This window comes from Dryobates pubescens, chromosome 1 (assembly GCF_014839835.1).
Source record: "Dryobates pubescens isolate bDryPub1 chromosome 1, bDryPub1.pri, whole genome shotgun sequence".
NCBI classification, from domain to species: domain Eukaryota; kingdom Metazoa; phylum Chordata; class Aves; order Piciformes; family Picidae; genus Dryobates; species Dryobates pubescens.
In genome coordinates, this window is record NC_071612.1 from 54590211 (window position 1) to 54604616 (window position 14406).

Genomic DNA, 14406 nt, shown 5'->3' on the forward strand with positions numbered 1-14406 from the left:
CCTAGTATTTCTTCTAGCTTTCTAAGAAAAGCAATTTATTTGTGTGGGTCCAGTGTGGGTCCAGTGCTTTCTGACATCTGGAAGAGGACAAATGGAGAGAGCTTATGCACTAAATGATAGTTCAGTAATTAGCCGATCATCATTATAGAATAAATATAATCTGATTTATTATTTTTCTTGCTGGAAATTAGTCACATTTTACTTTGCACACTAGAAATGCAGATCCAGTTACTTTTAAAAATAACCTTCTTCAGCAGATGAACTCACTTAAATTTACCGGCTTTACGGTAGAAAGATTGTCTCACCCCTTAACAGAATCTAGCAAGGCTAGCAAGCGGGTTGGGGCAACAAACAGAATATTACAAAAATTATTTAGAATTAAATATGGTCCTCAAATTTTGTTTCTTGCTCAGCTTTCATAGAGGACACTTGAAGTTCTGTTTTGGTATTAAAAGCAAGGGAAAATGGAAGTGGAAGAAATATACGCCTGTGTCTTTAAAGCTCTGAAATGGTGTAAATTATTACAGAGGTTTCACATTTTCATGCATTCAAGGCAACAACAGTAAGCTAATAAAACAGATATCACTAATTATGCAGAGAAGAAGTCATAAAGTCACTGGTGGAAGCATGTTTTATATTCATGAACACATCATTAAAATTTTAAGACGCACTATCAAATTCTACATTTTAATACTACACCCAACAGCATTAAACCCTCCCAACAAGAAAATAAGATTGTTTAATGATCGTGTTTGTCACACAGGTTTTATATGTCTGCTGTTGAAGCGGACATAGCTTATCTTCTGCTGGATATCTTAAAAATGAAAATTATTTTTTTTCCAAGCAGTTAATAGAAAAATTAAATGCAACAAAAAGAAAATAAAAGTCCTTAAAACACAGGAATGTTGGTTGCAGAAATATTTAAACTTACCCAATCACATAAAAATATTTTTATAGCATTGTCAATTTGGTTTTACTTCTCTTTTATTTTCTTTTTTAATTAAAAAGTCGTTTTAAAGTAAAAAGATAGTGATTCAGGCAGGCTATGACCCGGAGTGCAAAAATCAAATATTTTAAAGGAATCTTTAACTTAAATGTGTCTCTAACATAGCCATTTAAATTAAGGCAAAGGCAGATTCAGCTGCTGGGCTGAATGTCTTGGAAGGCTGAAATATGTCCTAGGCGACTTTCGTTTCCATTATGAAACAATAGAAGAGACTGTGAGAATACATATATGAATTTTAGGGATCCAAATCCTTCAATATAGAAAGGTGTAACAGATGATAAATTGATAGATTCTTATCCAGACAATAACAGCACAGGCAAAACTTTCACGTAAGCTACAACAAAGACTCCAGTTTGTTGGTTTGGACTGAGATACAAAGAGCTGGCAGTTGCACATTCACACATGATGCCCTTACCACACCCCTGGTGGGGACAACACAGTCTTACTTACCAGTTTCCCCTCACTTCAGAGTGAACTCTGTTGCTTTTAACATTTGGGATCTCTGGAAATAATGGCCCTCTATAAAGGGTGGGCACGGTCAAGCAAATTGAGTCATTCTCAATTACCAGTGTTAGTAACTAAAACTTAGATGCTTAAAGCTGCATTTCAGTGAGGTATTTTTAACATTTAACAATTGGCTTTTGTTAAAACCTTATTCAAAGAACTAAACTGGTCCATCTCTAATCAATTGCCATATGATGTCCAGGTACCAGCTAATACCATAGTTAAACAGTTATCTGACAAAAAGTCAAGCGAAAGTTTTAATTATTAACAAGTGAATTCTTCTAGAATTCAGTGAAAACTTATGCCTGAAAAAAAACCCCCACAACAAATCAGTGATTCAATGTGGCCCAATATTAGGCCTTTTCTAAACCTTTCTCCAGAGCCAATATTTGGCCTAAACTCTCTACCAGCATCCTTTTAATGAGAAGCACACATCTAAAACCTCTCACAGCTCTCAAAATTTAGGAGTAAATATTTTTAAATTAAAACCGTATGCTAAGCAGTGCAGATTTGCTGCTGCAGATGTTATTTTTTGGCTCATTTTCTTTAACTGATTCGTAACCAATATACTTTAGCCTATATTTCCAAAATCATCATTATTCTGAATGCCACAGATGCATCATAATATCTTGGTGTATTTTAGGAAGTTTCACACTTAGCAGCACATTTTTTGGCCAAACCTCCGTGAATAAGTTGTATCCTCAGGACACTATAAATAGCAAAATTTTATACAAGTGACAATGAGAAAATAGATACGAAGCTTGCTTAAGTAGGGAATGGGACAAGAAGGACCATTTTTTCATGAAATCCCATTCTCCACTTCTTTCAGAAGGCTCACAAAATTCTTTTGCATTTAATTCCTGATAGCGCTTTGGAGGTCTGCAGCCACAATACAGCTCTTGGTTTTTTTGCTGGTGATACTTCCACATTAATTCTAATTACATAGGATTCATAATGATGTCTGTTTTTACTGTTTACATCCATGCTCATTATCCACAGTGTCATACTTTGGAAGAAACTGAAGTCCCTGGTGAAAGTCACAGAGTTTTCTACACTCTGTTAATTCTTTATTAATGAAGAATTAGTTAATTCTCTGGTTATGAGGAACCCTGGTTTTGGCATTATTATATTGGCCAATGGTTTATTAAAGTATGGATCACGTATTTTTAGATAAATTTATATTATCCTTATTCCTTCAAATGTTGACTATTCTTGGGATCTTGAACCCACATTATCCCAGAAGAACAGGAGCATCCCTTTTTTTGGTCACAGATTGAGAAACACTAACATTTTTTTTTTAATTTCAAAAATTAGGATCAACTCAGGTTAACCTTCAGGGTGAATACCATGATGACTGCAGGCTTAAGGCACAGAAATGCTGTCCATGCAGTTTACAATGGTGTGTTCAGACGTTTTCCTTAGAGATCAAAATTGCCATTTTTTTCTTAATTCAAGCATGAATAAACTTTGAACTGTACTTAAGTAAGATGAACAGGTTTTGACTGTGTGTGGTTGCACTCTATTTCCTGTTGTGAGGAACTACTCTGTAAGTAAATATTTTTCATTTGCATGCCACATAGGGTTGATAAGGGAAGTACTGAACAATTTTGATGCTGGACAAAAAGATTTTTTAAGCAAGCCAATAAATCTGAGAATGAGAAGCTCCTCAGCCACAGACATGAATACAAAAAAAAAGGCTATAGTCAATGAACTGTACATCAGCTTACACAAGGAGTATGAATATAGGTTTAGAAAAATGAACACTAAACTAAAACTACTAAAAGTTTACTAATTTTGTATACTACTCTGAAAAGTAGGCCCATAATTGCTAGAGAACTCAAGACAGTAAAGAACAAATGTAGCTTTTGCAGGATCAGGTCTTTTGGCAGAACTGTGTAGGGTGAGCAGAGGTCCCATTCCTGTGCTTTGAAACATTCTTGTTTAAGGTATTTCTGTTATGTTTTGCCAGTTATGTCATAGATCTTTACAAGACATTTTCCTACCCTTTATGCTGAAATGATGAATTTGTAAATTTTCAAAATTTCTTTAATTGCTAGCAAACAATAAAGTGGAGGGGGGGAGAAGCCACCTTGGGGTTCTTGCATGTTTTGAAATTATTTTTCCAAAATTGTGGAACTTTTTTTTTTTTTTATTATTTTGTAAAGAAACAAAACTCGATCCTGCAGGTCATTCCGTTTTATTGCCCTCTGGAAAATAGAAACACGCAAGTGATGGAAAATGTCAAAACCAACATTTTTCACTGAATTGTTTAAAAAGTCCTGATATTTTGGTGAGAAAAGATTCAGGAAAAAAAATAAACTTTGGAATGACATGTTTACAGACTCTAGTGGCATAACCAGAAGGATAAATATTTAAAGCAGATAATTCCCTTTGCCAAATCTAATAATGACGCCCTGCTAGAGACACTGGCTAATCAGTCGGCTACTAAATCTAGGCATAATTTATCAGACAAACTTCATTAAATAAATTTTATATCGTATGTTGCACAGAATCAGTCTCTTTGATTGGGATTAACTGCTACATTCATCAGTTTTAGCAAGGTCAAGGATTAATTAGTCTTGGAGAATGATCTGACCTTTCATTGCAGATCTGCTCCCACCGAAATCCTTAGTTGTCAAATTCACAATTGTGAGTTTCAAGGGAGATTGCCACAAAGCAGATTTTGACACTGTGTGGTATTTTCCATGCCTTACTTTACCTGGCTTTGAAATACCCAAGCCTTAACAGAATAGCTGTTTTGAAAAGTGATGTAAAAATAGTATTAATATGCCAATTTTTCCATGTTTTTTATGTTGTTTGTTTGTTTGGGGTTTTTGTTACAGAATAGGAACTAAGCTGAAAAATTAACTAAAATAAAAAAGAAAAAAGGTAAAGCAAGATTAATATTTATGTTTATAGGGGGTAAAAAAGGCTTGGAGTTAATATGACTAGCTGAAATATTAATTTAAAAACTCTTTTTCTATGGAAAAATGGTTTATGAGTTCAACTTTTCATGAAAATGCCCCTAAAGAAAACTATTTCAGCCAAATACTTGTCTGGTTTTGGTTATTTGGGAGGGAGGAGAAGAATTAAAATTTTACAATATGGGTGTAGAAGTGCTCTTCTGTCCTTGGTTATGTATATTTAAGACATATCTCCCTCCTGACATGATTTGTAACACAATAATTGAGTAATGTTGAGAAACCCATGCTATTGCTCTCCACTTAAATTCCCAGAATTGTCAATCTAGCAGCTCTCACAGTACAATATTTACATGATTTTTAAATTACAGACAATTATACAAAACCCTATTCCATCAAAGGATCAGTTTCATTCCCCACCCTCCCCCTGAAGTCAATAGCAAAACGTCCTTTCCCAGCAGTGGAAACAAAAGGATCTTGCTTATACTTACAGAAGAGTACTGTGTGCTTAAAATCATTATTATGTTTTTTTTTTTTTGCTTTTGCCGAATACTCTGCCATTTGAGAAAGTATGTTAGCAATGGGGATGCTATAAACAGTATGTACGAAGTCTTTGATGATAAGCACTCTTCAGGGAAAGCATATAAGTTGACAATTTATAGAACACTAAGAAATAAACAGGTGACGATGGAGGTTGGAGTTTATAAAACTGCAGGCTCCCATGGCTTGAGACAAAAAGAGCTTTACTACGGAAATTATTGGTGGGTTTCATGATTCTTCTTTATCGTGAGGCAAAATCCGAATTTTCCTAAATTAAGGTAAACTGTAGTTGTCAAGCAGGAAAACAGTTTACCTAGTGCCTCCTCTCCATTGCCATCAGCCTTTCAGCTATATGAGAATCGTGTTCTTTACAACTGTTAGTGTGAAATAACACAGGGGTGCTCTTATCTGTCACCGGTACTGTGGATTTTTTTAACCAAATCGTAGACAGATGGATAGACAGATGCAAATACGAATGACTTACTGCTCATTTCATTTCAGACGGCAATGTAAGCATGTGTGCCTTTGTGTATATAATATACAATGTTTATGTGTAGGTCCTCGCACAGATATATGTATTGTGACTGATGTTTGGCGTATAACTGTGAGACAAACAAGCAAGAGAGAGAATCTGACTGTTATTTTCTAAACTTTTATATAAATTCAAAAATCAGAATGATGTTTCTTATGTTAAAGCAGCTCTTCATGTGGAAAAGGAAAGCAAACAAACCCAGTAACTTTTCTTTGATTTTACAGCAGGATACATGTTCAGCTGCTCTTCTTGTGATGAATAAATAATGCCCACAGTGCTGTGTAGCAGTGGACCTTGCCCCTTTTTGTAGTTAACCAGCGAAAAAGGCTGCATCTGCTTATTCTCAAACATTAATACAGCTAAAGGAATAAGACATCAGAGGCCTGCGAATGAGAAGGTCTTTTTAAATTTATAAAGCATTTGCTCCTGAATCCACCTCAGCCAGTTTGGGGAAAGCACTTTTGGCACCAAGTCACCCTTCAGGGAAAAACTGATAATGATCACTAAAGACATACTATGGGCTCCTGCCTCACTCACTTCAAAGGCTTTCTCCCTTAATCAACATTAAATCATCATTTTGCCTTGGATATAGGGACAGCTGTACACAATCTATTTGTTTTAAAACAGATTAGGAATGGTTTTTCTGCCAGAGTATAAGCTGCACGATAAATGTACTTTAAAGACATAACTAGGAAAAACATTGCTCCCTTCTTAGCTAGATCCCAACATTACCTGAGAACACACAGCCTCATCCCATGACTAGCTCCTTCTTCAGTTGTTTAGTAATCCCCAGGAACACTCAGAAAATAAAAGTTCAAAAAATCAAGTGTCTGTTAATCTTAGGTGAACATTCTGGTGTGTTGTCTATGAACAGAAATAGTTACAGTAAGCAGCATGAGATCTTCTAGATCTTCTAGATCTTTTACTTTTTTCTTTCTTTCTTTTTTTTTTTTTAACCTCAGAGTTGCCCTATTTCATCCACTAACAGTCTCACAAGGTGACAACAAAGGCCTTTTATGACCCAATTAAAAGCTGATAGTCAGACAGTTGTTAAATAATCAAGTAAAGGCCCTAAATTACAAGGGAAAAAAATAAATCACTCTTCTAGATCCATACTGGAGATATTTTTGTATAGCTGTGAAATATCTCTCTACAATCTGGTTTTCTTACACAATACAAATGCCCTGACGTGTGCACATTTTAAAATGAAAGTCTACAAAGAAGACATATTTCCAGAATAGGAAAGTGTGTATTGGAAAGCAGTGATTGCATAAAAAGATTTGAGTGTTGAAATGAGTACCAAAATTAACATCATTCCCAGCACAACTTTGTGGTGAAACAGAGAGAATATGGATAATCAAATACTGTCCACAGTGAAGAAATATATTGAAAAATTAAAGTGGCCATATAAAAACATTGTAAAGAATTTGTTGTACAATTAAAACCTTAGAATGGTCAGTGTGGGGGGTTGTTTTGTTGGGGTTTTTGGGTTTGTTTTACAAAAACCCAAGATGATTGATGAGCAACTTGATTGTATGACACTGATTCCTTCATGGAGAGAAAACAGTATTAGTAATCCTCTATATTTTAGAGAAATGCAAAATAAGTTTAAGAGAATGGGAACCGAAGTGAGAGAACATCAAATTAAAAATGAGGTTCTATTTCTAAGAGTGACCAGAAGAAATATCTATCAAATGAACCGTCCCCTTCTGCACTTGCACTTGATGTTTTTAAGCCAAAACCAGCCAACCTTTTGGGGGGTGTATCTTAACCAAGCTCTATCTGCTTCAGTTCAAATTGCACTCCATTCAGAAGGGTCTGACTGAATTGTAGTGTCTTCTGAAATAAGTGATGTAACTAGACAGGGTGATTTAACAGCCCATCTTGAGGTCAAACTTTCCTCTTGTATCATTGATTCAAGTACAGGTGCCACTGCACGCCTAGTATTTTCATGTGGCTACTTAGAGCATAAACCACAGAAATGAATTGGCATGTGTCACCAGTCACACAAACAGCATGCATACAAGGGCAAGGGGCTAGGACTGTTGTGTCTATACAGAATGACAATCATGCCCAAAAAGGTATTGTTAATTTCTAAAGATAGCCCTTACTGTTACTGTTACTAAATTCAAAAGAACAAATTACTAAACAGAAAAATTCAGGTTTTTTAAATGCTTTTATAATAAATCACAGTTTGTCTTAACCAAAATGAATGCCTGTTGTTTATACCCTTATGACAAAATTTGGACTGTTCTACTCCAAAAGAAGTCTGATTAATATTTCTCTCTATCATATACACACACACACACACACACACACACACACACACACACATACATACATATATATATAGAACTGTGTTATTTTGTGAAATATAAGATAAGATAATACAAGATGAGCCAGCTTACCAGAAAACTGGAATTTGGGGTAGCAAGACAGATACTACTGCTGACTTCAGTTTTCACATTGTTTATCACATAGTGGATAGGAAGTACCTGAGAAATTCAGCTTAACTTCTTTATGTAGGTGCCATCATAAGAAAATATTAGACTTCAAGAGGCTACTGTCAGGCATAGGAATAAAGGGAGAAGGAAAGTTGACTAAACTAAATTTTATCTAGCAAAGGGTTCAGGAAAATAGGTAAGCAAAGGCAATCAGTATATAAATGTAGCAAAAACTGGGTAGATTTTTGAGAAAGAAAGAATTAAACACTAAGAGGGGAAAATTCTGGTACTATCTGTCAGAATAAACTATGCCACATGTGGAAAAACAGTATCCTAGCTAGAAAAATACTTCACTTGCTTGAGCAGTGCAGAAGTATTATTTCAAGTGAAGTGAGACCTGTTCCTTGTCCTCCCAGAAAAGCTCTTTCTCACTGGATGAGAATGCACTAATGCACTATATGATCTAGCTAGCAAGTGGGACACAAGGATGAGAGAAAAAAACCACCATGTAAAATCAATTGTATGCACTTGAAAAACAACAGAATGCAAATCAAGGCAACGTAAATTAAAGAGAGAGGTAAAGAGAGTTACTCCAGGGGTTTTACCTCCCTCCCCCCACAGGATACAAGCTATTTCCTTTGACTTTGCAGTAGTAATTTCAGAATGCTACTTCTGGCACTGTCTGAGCTGCATGTATTTTCAGCACTTGGCAAGAAGACATTCAGAAGATATTGTTCTTTTACTTGGGAAAGGGAATTAGATTTTTTTGCACTGTGACAGTAAATAATGCACTTCTCCACTGAGGTCACCATAGCACAGACAACAGTAAATCTGGCATTTCCTAATTTTTTGCTCTTTGACTTTGCAACCTAAATAACTCTCTTCTCTTCGTTGAGTAATTGTCCACATGGAGTCCAATTTTATTGTGCGCATGCTCATGGCTAGCTTCAGGCACAGGGATCATGTACAGTCCAAGAATGGACTACATGTGGATAACACATTTCAAAGAAGGACAGTTCCTGAGAGGTAAATAACTCCTTACTAATGTGTATTATTGAGAAAATTAAGATGGAGTTCTCTGATCATTGCCAATGCAAATTACTGATCTTTCATACTACGCAGTGCATAGACTCAGTTCTGTTTTCTCAAAAAATTTTCACTATTAAGTAATTTGAGACATCTAATAATTGAATATGACTAAAGAATCATGCTCCTTTTGACTAAAGATTAACAAATTAATTTCCAATAATGTACACCAGCATATTATATTTCTAAAATAGTGATATCCTAGGTTATATAAAAAGGCTCAACAGCGTGACCAACAGTAATGGCAAGGAGAAAGGCTATGGCTTTAATTTATGAAGGCAGTTATAGGACATAGGAATAGCCATACTGGATTAGATCAAAGCCCCAGTCTATAACAGTGACCAATAGCAGATGTTAGGGGAATATAAGTAAGAGATGGTAACCCCTCCTTTTCTATGCAATCAGACACCGTAAGCTTATACCCTCAAACTTTCCTGCAGAAGAGCAGATAGGCAGTAAGGTAACAACTGGCTGATCACTTTACTTGCTTATTGACAGAATTATCTGCTTTCTAGAATTGTATTTTGTGCTGCAGAAGGTTTTACTCTTGTGACTGAAGACAAAAAGGGGGGTTATGTATCACTGATACTCACTGAGCAAAGAATATTGTCTTCAGAATGCTGTAACACAGTGGATCAAGCAAAAATCTCAAAGTGTAAATCTGAATTCATTCCTATTATATATAACAAAACCACCATGATCACTGGGTGTCTGCCATCTCTCAGTGTCAGCATATAAAGCTCACAAACTCAGCCAGATAACTGACCCTTATTGAACTGACAAATTGTAACTTTGATTTTTAGGTTTATCTTGTATTAAAGGGAAAAACAAAATTTAATTTAAGAAAAAAGAATGCTTAAAATGCACACATTTTTAATCACTGAGTGGTGTCATTTCTTTCTTGTGTGAAGAAACACTTGTGATAAATACACTGGGATATAAGAAATATATTTTTAGTGGTTTATATATTTCAGGACTCGATTTGTCAATTAGTATAATTTTGAGAAAAAGGCAAATATTAATTCAGATTGAGAGTTCCAATTTCAAGTGCTGGACAATGGCTGCCAACACGCAGGATCACAAGGCTTGGGAACTCAAATATATATCTATCAGATGCAAAGAAATGGGAGGAAATTAAATCATGCCTAAACTGTATATATTTTGGATCTTGTTGCTCCTTTACAGGCTTGATGAGGATAATCTGAGCCTGCAGACTTGTTCATAGGATACTATTCTAAAAATTATAATGGGAAGGTCAGAGCCTTGAACCACAGTGGAGTTGACAGAATCCATCAGTCTATTTGGGTATTAGCTTAGAGGGAATATCAATTCTTGTGTAGAAACAGCACAGCAAAGTGTGTCTGGTGTTCATGTCTTTCTGTTTATGTGCCTCCCTTGAAGAGAAAGGGTTAAGTATGAGTTTGAGATGCATGCGAAAATATATGGATGAAGTAGGGGAAAAAAAAGTCTCTTCTAGCTTGAGCCACTCCATCTGTTCCCTTAATTCAGTGGCAGACCTTGACTGGACCCTGGGATCTACTAGTCCCACACTTCATATAACTTCTCTCTGTAAATTAAGTTGTTGGCCTGTGTTGCTGAGGGTTTAGGAAGGTGAGTGATGACCTTGGTTTGAGTATATTTGTATAGAAACATGTCACTGTAGGATGATATCTTTCCTCCAGTGACATAGGGCCCAATACTAACCATTTGTTAAGAAAATACCAAAGCTAAACATATCCAGTGTATGAAGAGATCCAACATCCTTGCCAAGTGTAGCTTTCACTCATCTTTGAAACATCAATGTATGCTACATTTTAAAAGCTATTATTAGCACTTGTCTTTTAAACTGCTTCCCATATGATGTTAACATCTTGCAACTTAAAAACTAATGCAAGTTATTTTTATTATTAAAATGGGAAATCTCTTTACTATATTGTAGTATGGCAATATGTTTAATATGTACTTTTAAAAGGAGGTCTAAAATAGTATTTATTCTCAAGAATGAGGACATGTAATCCCAGAGAAACCCCACAATGCATTCAAGTTCAATGTTTCTTTATGGAACAAAGATTAAAAGCAAAATTTAAAGGAGGATATAGTTGTCCTTTATTCCTTCTTCCACACACTATTTTCCTGGCAGTGATCTATGTTCCTGGGCTCTGGTACAGGGAATTGTTTGTGGATGTTCAACTCTTTTTTTTGATAGAGTTCTGTTAAATGACAGGAGTTCTCCTATAGCATTAATTTTGAAAGCAGATCAGTTCAGTCAGATCAATAGTTTTCCTTAGTTCCTGAAGTCCGCAAAATCCCATGAACAGATAAATTCATATTAAAGCCATATTTTTCAAGCCAGGTAGTCTTAAAACTGAATTCCTAACTGTAGATTGAGATCCAAACCTCAGGCATCTGCATCTGAAAATATTGGCCTTGTTTAATGTCCCTATTCAGGATTGATTAATGTACAGGCAGGATGTTTTCCATACAGTCAGCCTGTAAATGTTACCTTCCTAAAGTTCAGCCCATACTTACTTGGTATATTTTAAAATAATTTATCTTCCTTCCCTACACTTTTAAAATATTTTAGCATATTTTAGATTGTGAAACAGGTGTAAAATCACTGATTTGGTGCTAGAGCTTCTCCCAGGTATGAGGGACAGCTAGTGCAGGGGACAGCCTCTGTTTAGAAAGGAAAGAATGAAATCTTAGCATCACCAGAGTCAATGGGAGCTTTGCCACTAGCTTCCATGTGGCCTGGATTTTACCCAGGGAGCCACCTTTGGTCTTAAGTGGTGTAAATGAAATGTGACTGCACCAAAGGTTCCAAGAGTGTAAAATGCAAAAAAAAAATGGTATGTGAAGGGAAAACAGACCAAAAACTGTAAGAGCTATGAAAAGGTGGGTCAAAGCTGGTGCCTGTATTAGAGGAGGGTGCATTCTAATATTTTATCTCCTGCAAAATTCTCTCTAGAAACGTGTATCAGCAAAGGCAGTGTGCCATTGTGTGGAATCACTCCACACACAACTGTCACAGAAAGTAAGTTGTAAGAACATTGCATATATGTGGTTTTCGTCTCTCCCAGGATGAATGGCTAAAAAGTCACCTAGAACTGATTATGAACCATTTCTGAATGTCTCTTTTTCTCCACATGTAAACAATCTTTCTGTCTACCTGAACTTTTGTAAATTCCCAAGTTAGAAAAATGACCAATACATTTCAGTTGTTTCTCTCTTGCAACTGTGCCCTTTAATTTTGTCTGTTTAAAGAACTGCATTAGCTAGGAGTGACTTAATGTAAGGAAATCACTTAAGCTCTTTAGCTGAAAACTGACTTTATTTGTAACCAGTTTTGTATAATTATTTTTTTAAGCTGTCATTCCATTATGCAGAAATGTGAGTAGAAAAGCATGAACTAAAGATCATTCTATTCAAGAAAACATGTGTTCTTTTTCCATCTCTGAAGAACAGAACAACAGATTGGACAGATATCTGGAGAAATTCTCCAAGATATTTCCAGGTGAGAAAACATTTTCAATTTCATAAATTAATAAACTGTGAAATAAACAGGATAAAATATTAAGTGTGTTTTGCTCATACTGAGGATAAAGAGGAAAATAGCAAACCCTTTTAATAGCAGTCAGATAAAATAACTTTAAGAAATGCATAAGCCTGCATAGTTAGAGCATCACAACTAGATGTCTTTTGGTATAACCAAAATGCTCTGTGAGACTTGAATGCAAAACCCCTGCACCCCACTCCTTCCAGAATACATCTCAACTTTGTGATAACTATCAGACTCTAAGGAAAAGAAGTAAAAAATCCTGAAAGCACTCTTTATGCCAGAATGGTCTCAGAATATGATTTTTTTCTGTATGGAGGGGAAGTGCACATGTGATATCCAGTCAGTCCAGCCAAGCACTGGAGGTGTGGGCTGGGGGTGATTATCAGCTTGATTTTAGTTTTAATTAACTTGTTGGCCTGTGAGCTGCAGAACTTGAGGAGGTTGACTCTGCTCTGAGGAAAGTTTTCCTCCAACCAAAGTGGGTAGATGGGTGAGATATAGGCCTCTGAAGCTGCCACAGCTTGAGGAATCAAAATCAGAGGCTCTTGCTGTTGGAAGATACAGTCCTTCATTCTTTTGAGTCAGTTAGAGCTCAGATTAGAGTATTTCCCTGTATCCTATCTACTGTGAACTATCTGCCTTCAGCAAAAGGTTTTGTTAGTTTTCCTCTGTCAGAGAGGAGACACACAGGTCTCCTACAAATTGTAAAGCACCTCATCTTTTGGGCTAGCAGAATATTCCATAACCTGTCTAAAAACTGAAAACATCAGATGCTGAAGACATGCTAGATCTGCAAACACTTCAGATTTTTTATTGTGACAGAAGCTGTTAATTTAGCAGGGACTCTCCACGTACTTGGTCACCATCCCTATCTGCAGAAGATAGGTGGTTCCCAAATCTAGATCACTGAAACTGCTACACAAGTAGAGTGTCTCTGCACCGTACCTAGAGAACAGCTGCTTCCTTTTACTGTCTCTCACTGCTAGGCTTGAGAAGAATGAGATCTTTCTGAGGCACTAGTTAAATATAAGATATGAAGAACTACTTGAATTTGTTTCCCTTTACTCCCATTTTTTCAAAGAGCCCTGGTAGAGAACAAAGTGAATGAAGCAAGTGGCACAATAGGCTCTCCAAAGAGATTATAGTACAAAGGGTCAGTATTATCTTGCTCCTCTTTTTTCTCTGTGTGAATTTAGATGTTTAATGATATGTTAGCTTGCTTCACTTTAACTACCAAAAGCTTCCTCTCGTTTGGGCCAGACAGAGAGGTGCATGGCCTAAACAAAGCCTGTTTACAAGTGACACTATAAGTGAATTTACAAGCTTGCTGGGAGACTTAAATGAGCTCTTGCCTATAAGAGCTCCCTGTGTGGCTTGCTGTCTGCTTGTCAAATACATATATTTTTAAAGTAATTGATGTAAATCTGAGAAAATGATGGCTTCACCTGCATCTTCCTATCTTGTGGGGGTTTACTACTCTTTCTCCCAATAACTTATCAGTAAAGTAACATAATTTAAATTCTATTTATTTATTATAGTATTAATCACCTGTGTCATAACTTGCTGTGTATTTCCGTAGCCTCCAGGCCTGGGCAACCAGGGGGACTAAACAAAAGAGCAATGGTAGGAAAGATATGTTAAATATCTTCTCACAGTGTGTTTATTAAAGCCGTCTGTAGAGAAATACAAGAAAAACAAGTTAGATCCTTGATCATTTCAGCTTTCATTTAAATATTTGTGATTCAAATGGTATGTCTGTGCTCACTGAATCTCTTTGCATATTTTTTTTGTTGAGTTATGACTTACGCGATTTT